The sequence below is a fragment of the Tenrec ecaudatus genome, chromosome X (genome assembly GCF_050624435.1).
Source record: "Tenrec ecaudatus isolate mTenEca1 chromosome X, mTenEca1.hap1, whole genome shotgun sequence".
Taxonomy (NCBI): Eukaryota; Metazoa; Chordata; class Mammalia; order Afrosoricida; family Tenrecidae; genus Tenrec; species Tenrec ecaudatus.
In genome coordinates, this window is record NC_134548.1 from 32,910,502 (window position 1) to 32,922,529 (window position 12,028).

The following is a 12,028-nucleotide window of genomic DNA, read 5'->3' on the forward strand; positions in this document are numbered from 1 at the left end:
ATAATTGCCAATGGATTTAGCAAGCTGACCCACAATACAGAAATTTCTAATTAAAGTGCTCTTTATATAATGCTAATCTTTCAGCCAAAAATTTCCTTGGGACATGTTATAATGAAGATAAAATGTATTCGGATTTTAAATTAACTAGAGATCCCAGAGAAACCTAATAAACATTGCCATAAATGTTCACTGTAAGTAAATTTCATTGTGAAGTAATCCCCTTGTTATTTATAGCTCTCATCATGAGCATCATTACACCATGAATAATTGAACTAATAGAAATAAATATTTAAAATATTCATCTTCCAAATCTGAATGTGATATAGGTAAATGAATACAATTTTCTGCAACTGGATCAGCAAATTATCTGGGTATGAGGAGTCAAGTAACAATATAATCAACTTCTCCTCAATCTTTTCAAACACCACTATGTTCTTAAGAGTTTAATGTATAATAATTGAATACTTTTCAAAAACATAGTCAACGCTTTCTTATCCACGGTTTGGCATAAAAATATATTCTATGAGCACTAATTAAAATTTAATTTCAAAATTATTCTGAATACAGCTCAGTATCAATAATATCCATAAAATGATTTATTTTGTTATATTTACTTTTTAAATTTGTAAAGCTTTAAAAATAAAATATTTGCCAAAGTTTGAGGCACAAATATCTTAGATAATGTATACATGTATATATCATTAAACAAAAAATTCTGCTAATCTATAAGTTTTTGTTGAAACTGAGCTTTGCAGCATTTGGAAATAAAATTATTCCTAGAAAAAAATACAATAAAACATATAAGGATATGTTCTGATAGAATTTGATAATAGAAGTGATTATTATAAATTAATGTCATGAAATATACATTTTAAGTAACATATACTTTTAACAATTCATTTTCTATCAGAGCTATTATACATCTTAATTTTTGTGTCATCAGATTTTGAATACAGTTTTGTTCAAAAATAAGTTTAGTAAATTCAATTAAGAAAAAGAAATTTCATATGATGATATACTTGCTGGAAAAACAATAGATTATATACTTAATAATCTGAAAACCTAGATGTAATTCTACCTAAAATAGGTAATTGGTTGCATTCTTTTAAAGGAATTGCAATACTGAGAGAAATCATCATTAGCAAAATACCCTGTGACCTGGGTTAGATGATTTAATATCCCTAGGCTTTGGTTTCTTCCAGTGTAAAATGAAGAGTCTGAAGGCGGCCTCTCCTATAAATACACTTGATAGATAATAACCCAAGTAAAATTGCCCCAATTGACTTGGTAAGGTCCTTTGGATCTGAATGCAATTTTCAGTCATTGCAGAGTTTAGTTTGTGACAATTATGTAGAAAAGACAATGTCAAATATTTCAAATTCTATGGAGGCTAGATATTTGTTTATCTATAAATGCTTATTTAAAAGCAAGTATAGATATCAGTAAGTGGAACCCTTTATTAACACCTGCTAGACCCTATGCCAGTGTAGGTTATAAAATAATCTCTAACATTTATCTAAATCTTGGAACATAGCACCAACAAGATATAGCATTCTACATATTCCTGACTTTGCAAAGGTTTTCAACTGTGTGGATCATAACAAACTATGGATAATCTTGACAAGAATGTGAATTCCAGAATGCATCATTGAACTCATGAGAAACTTGTATATTGATCAAGACGTTGTTGTTGAAATCAGGAAAGGTGTTTCAGGGTTGTATCCTTTTAGCATACATGTTCAATCTGTACGCTGAGCAAATAATCATAGAAGCTGGATTATCTGAAGAAGAATGCAGTTTCAGGATTGTAGACAGGATTATTAACAAGGTGTGCTATGCAGAAGACACACCTTGTGTGATAGTTAGGTTTGTTGTGCCAAACAGATATCCATAGAAACATATGGCTGGAGTTTAATAAGGTCACAGTTTGATTGGAGGGCAACCAAGATAAGTACTTTCTGAGGTGGCCAGCATTCTATCTCTCTTCCTCACTGGTGATTGGACCAGCAAGCTGCTGCTTGAGCTAGTTCTTTGCCTCAAATGTGTGCTGTACTACCTGTAGGCTGAGCCAACCACTGGATCATATAGCTAGAACTTGAAGTTACTTTGAGACCTGCTTCAACGAGCAGCTGGTGTGTACATTGCTTCAGTTTGAGGCTTATGAGTCATGTCGCTGTGCATTGCGTGAGTTGGGGATCCTATCAGGGCCTGCTTCCCTAAGCTCCCTCAATACTGACTGTTGCTGCCCCACCCTGCTGTCTGCTGCCTGCAGGCAGACTCTGCCTGCCTTGCCTGAGGTAAGACTCTGCTGTCTACTTCCTTGACCTTGGACCAGCCAGCCTCCATGAGTGGAAGAAATTTTATTATATTAACTGTTCCAGGAAAGTTAGTTGAACTGGGCCTTCCGTACAGCTGTGTGAACTAACTAGTCATTATATTCCTTCTCACTATATAGACCTATCCTTTAATATATATGCACCCTGGTTTCATTTCTCTAAAGAACCCTGCCTAACACACCTTGCTTGCTGACAGTGAGGAGGAATTGAAGCACTTGCTGATGAAGATCAAGGATTGCAACCCTCAGGATGGATTACAACTCATTGTAAAGACCAAAATCCCTGCAACTGGACAAATAGATAGCTTCATAAGTGAAAAAAAGTTGAAACAATAGTCAGAAGATCAAAGAGGAGTTGCATTAGGTAAATTTGCTTCTCAAGGACCCCTTTAGAGCATTGAAAAGTAAGAGGACTAAGGTGTGCCTGCCCCAAGCCATAGCATTTTCAATTGCATAATATGCATGTGAAAGTTGGATATTGAATAAGGCAGACCAAAGAAGAAATGATGCATTTGAAATGTGGTGCTGGGGAAGAACATTGAAAGTACAATGGACTGCTACAAAGGACAAACCAATCTGTCTTGGAAGAAGCATGATCAGAGTTCTCCATAAAGGCAAGGATTGCAAGACTTGGCCTTAAATACTCTGGATAATTGTCAGGAGAGACCAGTTCCTGAGAAGGACATCATGCTGGATAAAGTGGAGGGGCATCAAAAGAGAGAAAAGCCCTCAATGAGATGGATTGAAGCAGTGATGGCATCAATGGAATGAGTCATAGGAACAATTGAGGATGGCACAGGACCCGACAAGGTTTCATTCTTTTGTGCATAAAGTCGCTAAGGGTTGAAACTGACTGGACGGCACCTAACAACAACAACGTATTCTTCTTGCAATAGGACATTGAGAATTCCCTCCAAAAATATGAGTCAGATTGTCACCATGACTTCCTGAATTATATCACAAAAGATGAAATAACTTCAGTTTAGCATTGTTGGTATTCCTCATTCTTGCTACTCAGCAAGGCTCATTTTATGAACAACATAGATTACTTGGAGGAGCCAATTGCCTTTGCTACAAAGTATTAGCTATCAGATATATGAATGAAGAAACTTTTGAGACAACTTAACTCGCAGCTGCAATCTTAGTACAATCTTATGATGAAATTTGAGGCCAGTCAACCACTAAAAAACGTGAGGGGTAATGATAAAATGATTTTTTTAACTCAAAACTTTGATGTATTATTTACATTACAGTAGAAATGGTGAACAAAATAAATATGGTTTTGGATGTATTACACTTGAATCACCCTGTATAATTATGACAACAGATAAGAATTTTAACATACAAGAATGAGCTAAAAAATACTGCTATAAAATACTAGAAATATTTACTAACAGAAATATCTAAATATGAAATTATTACTTGTTGACATAACTTCCGTGTAGTAATAATACACTTCTAAAAGAGTGCTTCATCTCGCTTGTCTTTCTCCTTCAATCATCTCATATGTATGTGAAAGTTAAACCTTGAAAAAGGATGCTGAAGAATTATGGTCTTGGCAAAGAATACTGAAAGTGCCAGGGACTATCAGAAGAATAAACATATTTGTCTTGAAGTGAGCACAACCATAATGTTGCTTAGAAGCAAGAATAACAAGATTTCACCTCACATATTTTGGACATGTTAACAGGAGCAACCGTTCAGGAAATGGCCTTCATTCTTGGTAAAGTAGGACATCAGCCAAATCGCAAAATGGAGATGGATTAACAGAGTGGCTGCAACAATGGTGTGACAGTTAGATAAACTCCCATCAACGTGTGCATAGGGGTGAAGTCTAGCCTGCCAATCAGGTCATACCCAATGGTACCTCTATTTAGGCATGACCTTTTCCTGAGGGTTCTGGGAACTCCTGTCTTCCTCCCTGGCAGCGGTATACACACTTTCTCTGCTTCACCTTCTTATTGACAAGCCACATGGAGCCATGCTGATGGCAGCCAGAGCCCTGGAAATGAATCCACTGCCATTGGACCCACACGACACAAACCTGTGATCTTTCTGCATTCAGCATTGTTGAATGTGCTGCATGAGTCTGAAGATGAATCCATGGGTTAATTTGGGGTTACTATTAAACTGATGGACATGATCTGGACAGGTCTGGAGGTATTTTATTGATGCATAATTGCTTCTTAATATAAAGCTCTCTCCTGCATATATATATGAGTGTCTCTGGATTTGTTTCTCTCGTCTACTTAGACTAACACAAATGGTGTCAAGCATAACAATTGGAAGGATGGCACAGAACCTGGCAGTGTTTTGTTATGTTGCACACAAGGTCAGTATAAAGTCAGAGCCAACCAGACGGCATCTAACAATAAGACCAGCCTTCCATCAAAGAATCATCCGCTCTTCAATTTGCACAATGTCAAACAGAAGTTTTGACCTTCTCAAATAACCCAGGATATGTTCTCTTTCCTTTGTTTTGAAAAATAAAGAAGGCTAAAGGGGGAAAATGATGATCGTACAGTGGATGGAGTATGGTTTTTCAACTATATCTTCATAGGTCAATTCTTGTTATCCTCTAACAATGAGTAGGTGCATTGTCATGACCAGAGTGAAAAATTCCTCAGTAAAATTCCCCTTTCTTTTTTCACACCAATGCATTTTTAATTTTCTTAAAACTTCGTCACAATAAACTCCTGTGATTTTCATAACTATTAGAGAAAATGCATCAATATTATACCGTTGAAATTATTATTCGTATTCAATCTGTATGCTGAGCAAATAATCCAATAAACTATTCTATAGGAACAATAAAGTGCAATCAGTATTGAAAGAAGATGCATTAATAGACTGTGATATGCAGATGCCATGCTGTATACAAAGAGGACTTATACCACTTACTGGTGAAGATCAAAGACTTCATACTAAATATTGATTGCACCTCAACATTAAAAAAATCCTTGAAACTGGACCACTAAGTATCATCTTGAAAAACAGAAATACTAAAGTTGTCAGGGATTTCATTTTCTTTGAATCCACTATCAATACCAATGGAAGCTACAGTCAGGAAATCTGTTAAATGTTGAATGGGGAAACTCTGATGCAAAATTTTTTAAAAAGGATTTAAAGTGCATGTACATGATAAGTTTTAAAGAGGGTGAGGCACAAAGAGAGAAATAGGTGATGAAATAAAGTCCACACATGATTTTTAAGATGATCAGGAAAATGAGAATCATCATCATTGTCACAAAAATAGGAATGAGCTAAGATCATAAAAAGGTCTTCAGTCCAAAAATTGATGGCAGTTCATTACACAATCAGGGAAGTCTGCAGTTCGTACCAATATTTCTTATGGGAAATCAAATCTACAGGCAGGGATACTGAATCAATTTAGGCTGATTTAGCTCAACACATTGACAATATACAATGGGTATAAATCGGGTCTTCTAAGATTGAGAAAGCTGAGGAAATTTTGATTCCAAAATATTGGAGTCAACAACTGTTAAATTTTTCATAAAGAAAGTCACTTGTGTGGTTATCTTTTCTTCTGGAAAAGTTCATCCTTGATTTACAGACCATTAAGTGGACATTTACACCACTTGTCTGTCAGTTAGTCATACTGGGGTAGCTTGTGTGTTGCTGGAATCTCTGTCGCTGGTTTTTCAAATGCAGCAGGGTCAACCAAAGTGAGCAGGGTTCGGTAGAGCTCCCAGAATAAGAACAGAAAGCAAAGAAGACATTGCCTGCTCACTTCAGAGGAATTAGCCATGGAAAATCTTATGGATAGAATTGAAATATTGGAAGATGCTGTTAGGCTTGTGAACAGAAGCCTAACATTTTTACAGATAGTAGCAGGAAGTGAGCCACTCAGGTTGATGGCATTCAAAATATGACTGAGGAAAAAAAATTGCCTCTCCAAAGAGAGTTTCCAGAATGGCTAATATGGAGTAAAGCTGGCAGGATCGAAGCCCTTGTGACATTCATTTGCAGATGGGGCGTGAGAAAATATAATTGGAACATGGAATGTGCAAAATATGAATTTAGAAATATTGGGACTTGTCAAAAATGAAATGGACTTTTGAAGGATCAATATTTTAGGCATTACTGAGCTGAAACGGCCTGATCTTAGCAATTTTAAAATAGAAAATCATATACTTTACAATGCCAAACATAGATTCAAGAGGAATCACAAAGTATTCATTATGGAGAAAGTTAAAGGTAATTAAAAAGACAAGAAAACAGGAAAAGATCTAAATGGATTCTATGAGACTCAGAAACTTGCTGTTACTCATAGAGTAGCTAAGCTCCATGAAAGAAATGATGAAGTCAAAGATATGAATAGAGAATTTCAAAGGGCTGTTCAAGATGACTAAGTTAAATATGATAATGAAATGTGCAAAGATCTAGAGATAGAAAACTAAACCTGAAGGACACACTCTTCACATTTTTAACTGAAAGATTTCAAGGAAAAAAATTTCCATAGGCAAAATATTAAATGATACAAGAATTAAAGAAGATGGAAAAATCCTACTTCTGGAGAGAAAAATGGAGTGCTGGTGCGTTCTTTCCCATGTGAACCCTTGAGTGTTTGTAGGGACTCTACCTCTTCGGGTTCAGCACAGCCATTTTCCATTCTCTACAACTTTCACTTCGCGGTCCGAACCCCCTAAACGCAGAGGCCAACACTGCCCTGGATAATTTTACCCACAGGATTCACAGGCTCTTGGTTCAGATGTAGATTTAAGGGTGATGCCTGCGAATCTGTTTTATACAAAGATCCTCTGGTTTCTCTCTTTTTCCCCTTCTATACAAGTTGCCAGAGTTATATGGTGCCTGGAACATCATAGGCATTCAATATTTATTGATGCATACACTTCATAAAGACTTTCTTGTGCAAAAACCATTGCCAGCTCCTCAATGTTTGCGATATGGGATCCAAACCCCAGGTGTGGCGGTCCACCATCCAGCCTCCTCTCCTGCCAGTGCTCTACCTAACCAAAACACCAAGTCCATTGCCAGCAACTTGGTTCTAACTCATGGCGACCCCATGTCTTACAGATGAGAAATTGTTCCATGGGGTTTATGTCTGGGTTGGGTCTGGGCTGTGCAGAACCTTCCCCAGCTCTCCCAGAAGATAGCCTGCTGGACTGTGCATGCACCACCCCTCCATACCCCCTCCCACCTCATTTGCATACCTCTCTGACACAAATCCTACAAATAACACACTGCCCCACCAACAGGCACAATTTCCCTGATTTAACTCACAGGGCTTTGGAACCTACCTGGGAGTTCAAGATGTTCCAGTCTCTTTCTCTTCTCTCCCTTCCCTCCCAGGAGCTCCTCCCCTACCCTGTTAAAGCCACTGTTAACCTCAAAAAAAAAAAGGTAAAAAAAAATTTGTACCAAAAAGAACTAGACAACATTCAGTTATTTCAAGAGGTAGCATATGAGCAAAACCAATGGTACTGAAGGAAGAAGTCCAAGTTGTGCTGAAAAGATTAGTGAAAAACAAAGCTCTAGGAATTGATGGAATACTAATTAAAAATGTTCAATAAACTGATGAAGCACTGGAAACACTCCCTTGTCTCTGCCAGGAAATTTGGAAGACAGCTACTTAGCCAACTGACTGGAAGATATTCATATATATGTACCTATTCCAAAGAAAGGTGGCCCTGCAAAATATTAAAATTATAGAACCATATCATTTATATCTCATGCAAGTAAATATTTTGTAGAGATCGTTCAACAAAGCTTGCAGCAGTATAGTGACAGGCAGCTGCCAGTTATTCAGGCCACATTTAGAAGACGACTTGGAATAAAGGATGTCATTATAGAAGTCAGATGGATCTTAATTGAAAGCAAATAATGCCAAAGAAATATTTACTTGTATGTGTCCGTGAATATGCAAAGGAATTAGACGGTGTGGGCCATAAGAAACTCTGGACAGCTTTGAGAAAAAAATGATAATGTCAGACCATTACATTGTGCTTATTCAGAACTTGTGCATGGATCAAGAGGCAGCTTGTGAGCAAAACAAGGGAATGTCACATGATTTAAAATCAGGAAAGGTGTGCATCAGGTTGTATCCTCCCACCAGATGTTTCCAATCGGTATGCTGAGAAAATCATCAGAGAAGAGGGGTTGCATGAAGAAGAATGAGGCATCAGGATTAGAGGAAGGCTTATTATCAACCTGCGATATGCCAATGATACAACCTTGCTTGCTGAAAGGGAGGAGGACTTGGAGCACTTCCTGCAGAAAATCAAAGATTGTCATCTCTGTAATAATTACAACTCAAAATAAAGAAACCCCAAATCCTCACACCTGACTAAGTGCCTTCATGATAAACAGAAAAGATTAAAGTTGTCAAGGAATTTGTCTAGCTTAGATTCACAACCAATGCTTATGAAACCGGCAATTAAGAGATTAATAATGCATTGCATTGGCATTGAGTAAATATGCTGCACAAGATGTTTTTAAATGTTGAAGAGCCAGGGTGTGATTTTGAGAACTAAGGTGCACCTGACCTAAGCCATGGTATTTTCAGTTGCCCCATATGCATGTGACAGTTGTAATTTTAATAAGGAAATCCACAGAAGAATCACTGTATTTGAATTATGGTGCTGGCTACAGACTGCCCACAGGTGATGCCACCTGCCTCATGAGCTCGATGACAGCACAGGCTGACCCCTCAAAACAGGCTCTTGAAACTGGAAGAGGTCTTTGAAAGAATTGTCCTTGAAGTTCTCTCTAGTGGCAGCACTGATCGTAGGACTTGTTGCTGATCTTGACCTGGTATTCACATTAACTTTCCCCCTGGTCTGTATTCAATGCCCTGTACATCCTTGGATTTCAACCCTAGGACTTGTGACCAGGGTGCAGGAGGCTGGTCAGTCTGTGCAGGGTGATCAAGGGAAGGGTTGTGGGTTCCTGGATTGCTTGGAGGCCACCAGGGTACCAGATGCAGCCAGTCCTTGCTGTGTGCGGCCTGTGGGGCAGAAGAGTCTGAGCCTTGGGACCAACTGCCCTTTCTTTAGCTGATGTAGGCCGCGGGAGCCCTGGGGACTGTTACTTGCCTTGAATTGGAAGACAGTTTGCATTTAACCCTATAAATTTACTCATTGTTTTAATTTTTGTAAGGGTTTTTTTGTACGCAATTCTCAACTCATTGAGATGGCACAAAAATGTTTTGTTTTCTACTGTTATGTGCAAACAATAGGCCCCAGCAACATGGCGTTGTGTAAGGAGAATTAAAAGTGCTGCAGTGAATGGGGAAAAATAAAAATTCCATAAACTGCAAAAAAAGAACAAACAAACCTATCTTAGAAGAAGTACAGCCAGAATTTTCCTTAGAGGAAAACATGTGATTTCAAATCAAGTACTTTGGGCATGTTATCAGGAGAGACCAGTTCCTGGACAGAGACATCATGCTTAGAAGAGGGCCACAAAACGAAGGCCATAGACAAGATGGATGGACACAGTGGCTGCAGAAATAGGCTCAAATATGAGAATGGTGCAAGAACGGGCACTGTTTGGAACCAACTCAAAGTTACCTAAAAGCAAGCGGAAATTTGAGTGAAATATTCTAGTGAATTCCAAATATGTGTCTCTTGAGTCCATTAGAAGTGACCAGATTCAATCTATAGGAGAGTGTGTAGTTACAGTCTCCCCCAGTGACTGTTTAACCAAAAGTTTGTTTAACCAAAAATTGTTATTGAAGTTTCTTCTCTTTTGCAAATTAATGGTTTATTTAACAACTAACACTGTCTAGCTTGTGCTGAGGAGCAATAAAATGAACAAATGAATAATCCATGAAAATTTGGAAGGGTAGATCTTAATGTTTAAAGTGCAGCCAAGTATCGTAAGGATGATGAAAGGACTTGAATAATCCGCCTGCACATCTGTATTAAGATGAGGCATGGGCTGCAACCCTCAGGATCTTAGTAACTGTACATATATGAGTACAGAAGTGACTAACGGTAGCAGTAGGTTGATAAGTGACAGTGTCGACAATTTTATGAGATATTATGGATTTTGCAATATTTGGACAAAGGTAGAGTGAACAAATGGAGTCTAGCAAAATGTAACTCCATTTGTAATTATTTCATTAAGAAGTCATATCTGAGCACTGCCTTACAGAGGTTGTAATGAGGGGAAAATGTGCTATACTAGAATGTGCACTGGAGAAAGCCTTCTGGAAAAGAGTTCACTAAAGCAATGATGAGAGGGAAAATCCTATCTATTGCCTTGGCTTATGCTCCTAAAATTTAGGATGTGTACACCTAAGTCTTGGTGGTTTCCATAAACATGTCTGAGAGCTGAGACCAAGGGCTCAAGTAGAAAGAACATGTTTTTAAAAGGATGCTGGCAACATAGACATATATGTGCTTGATACCATGAATGTATGGATGGTTATAAAAGCAGTAAGACCTCCTAATAAAATTATTTGTTAAAAATGTTTAAAAATCCAGGGGAATGAAAGGGATCAATTGGTGAAAGAGAAGAAAAAGAGGAGATGCAGACATAGTAAGAGAGGGAAGGTCAAGATAAAGATGAATCATACGAAGTATATTTGCCTCAATAAGTTCAGGATGAAAATAGCAACAATTGCATCTAACAATTGCTGGGGGGTTATATGAATTAATATGCATGGAAAAGGCATGTCTGCCATAGAGTAAATTGATGTGAAATTATTATTATTCAATGGGATTTAGGGAACTGTGGTATAGCAAGGTTAAGTGTTTTGTCCAAGGTCTATACTAAACCTGTGAAAACTTGTATGGGAATCTAATTGAAGATGAGGCTTAGTCCCAGAAGCCCATAAGGAGTCTCTTTAGCTCAGTCTTCCAAGAAAACTGGCCAAATATCGAGGGCAAAACTTCCCTCAAATAGATGTTGCTTTTGAGGATTCTTTCACAGTCAACAGCTTTCAGCCTCATGCATCAAGCAATACGCCAAACAAATTACTGATTAAATACACACCAATATTGTTAGAAACAAAAAATGAGTCTTTAAAATGTATACACTTTTCCCTCCAACAACATCAGCTCTGTAGCTGCTAAATTCTCAATTGTAGTACAGTTTCGATAAAACACATTTCACTCTAAAAAATTCTTGAGGTGCTCCACTGAACCAAATAAATTAAGCTTTCTTTTAAAAGATATTCTAGTAAACCTAGAAATTCTGGCACCTTCTATTTTCATGCTCTAACATCCACAAGGCAAGAATTTCCTGTATTTTTAGGTCTCCTGTAATATTACAAGAATGGGAAGCGTCACTATGAAGGTGCCTCATATAGAAAGCATTAAGTGATGCATAGAATTTAAAGGGACTTGGGTGGGAATTGTTCTTATAAATATTACACTGTTGTGCACAGATGTGAATGAGTAAAATACAGTGACATCATAGGAAGGTACTTGGAGTTCTCTTAAATAAAATCATTTTACATATTCTATTCCTCTAGAGAGTGTAGGTTCCTCTACTTATCGGGCATCCTGAAAACTCTCCACAAAGAGTATGACTAGTAAGGTTCACCTATTTGTTAACTCTCTTTTTGTAAGGTGAAACTATAAATACTTAGTAAGCTCGGTGCCCCAGAAAGGGCAAATGGTTAGGTACTGGACTACCAGTTGAAAGTTTCACAGTTCTAACACAGCTGTGACATTTCTATGGAGTAGCTAAGCACACACAGGA

The 12,028-nt window shown here is 37.6% G+C and overlaps 1 protein-coding gene across 1 annotated transcript in view; it reads right to left on the bottom strand.

Annotated features, from left to right (window-relative positions):
• Positions 1 to 12,028, bottom strand: part of LOC142433260 (dystrophin-like) — a 432,482-nt gene that overhangs the window by 279,528 nt on the left and 140,926 nt on the right. The gene's annotated exons all lie outside the window — the stretch shown is intronic.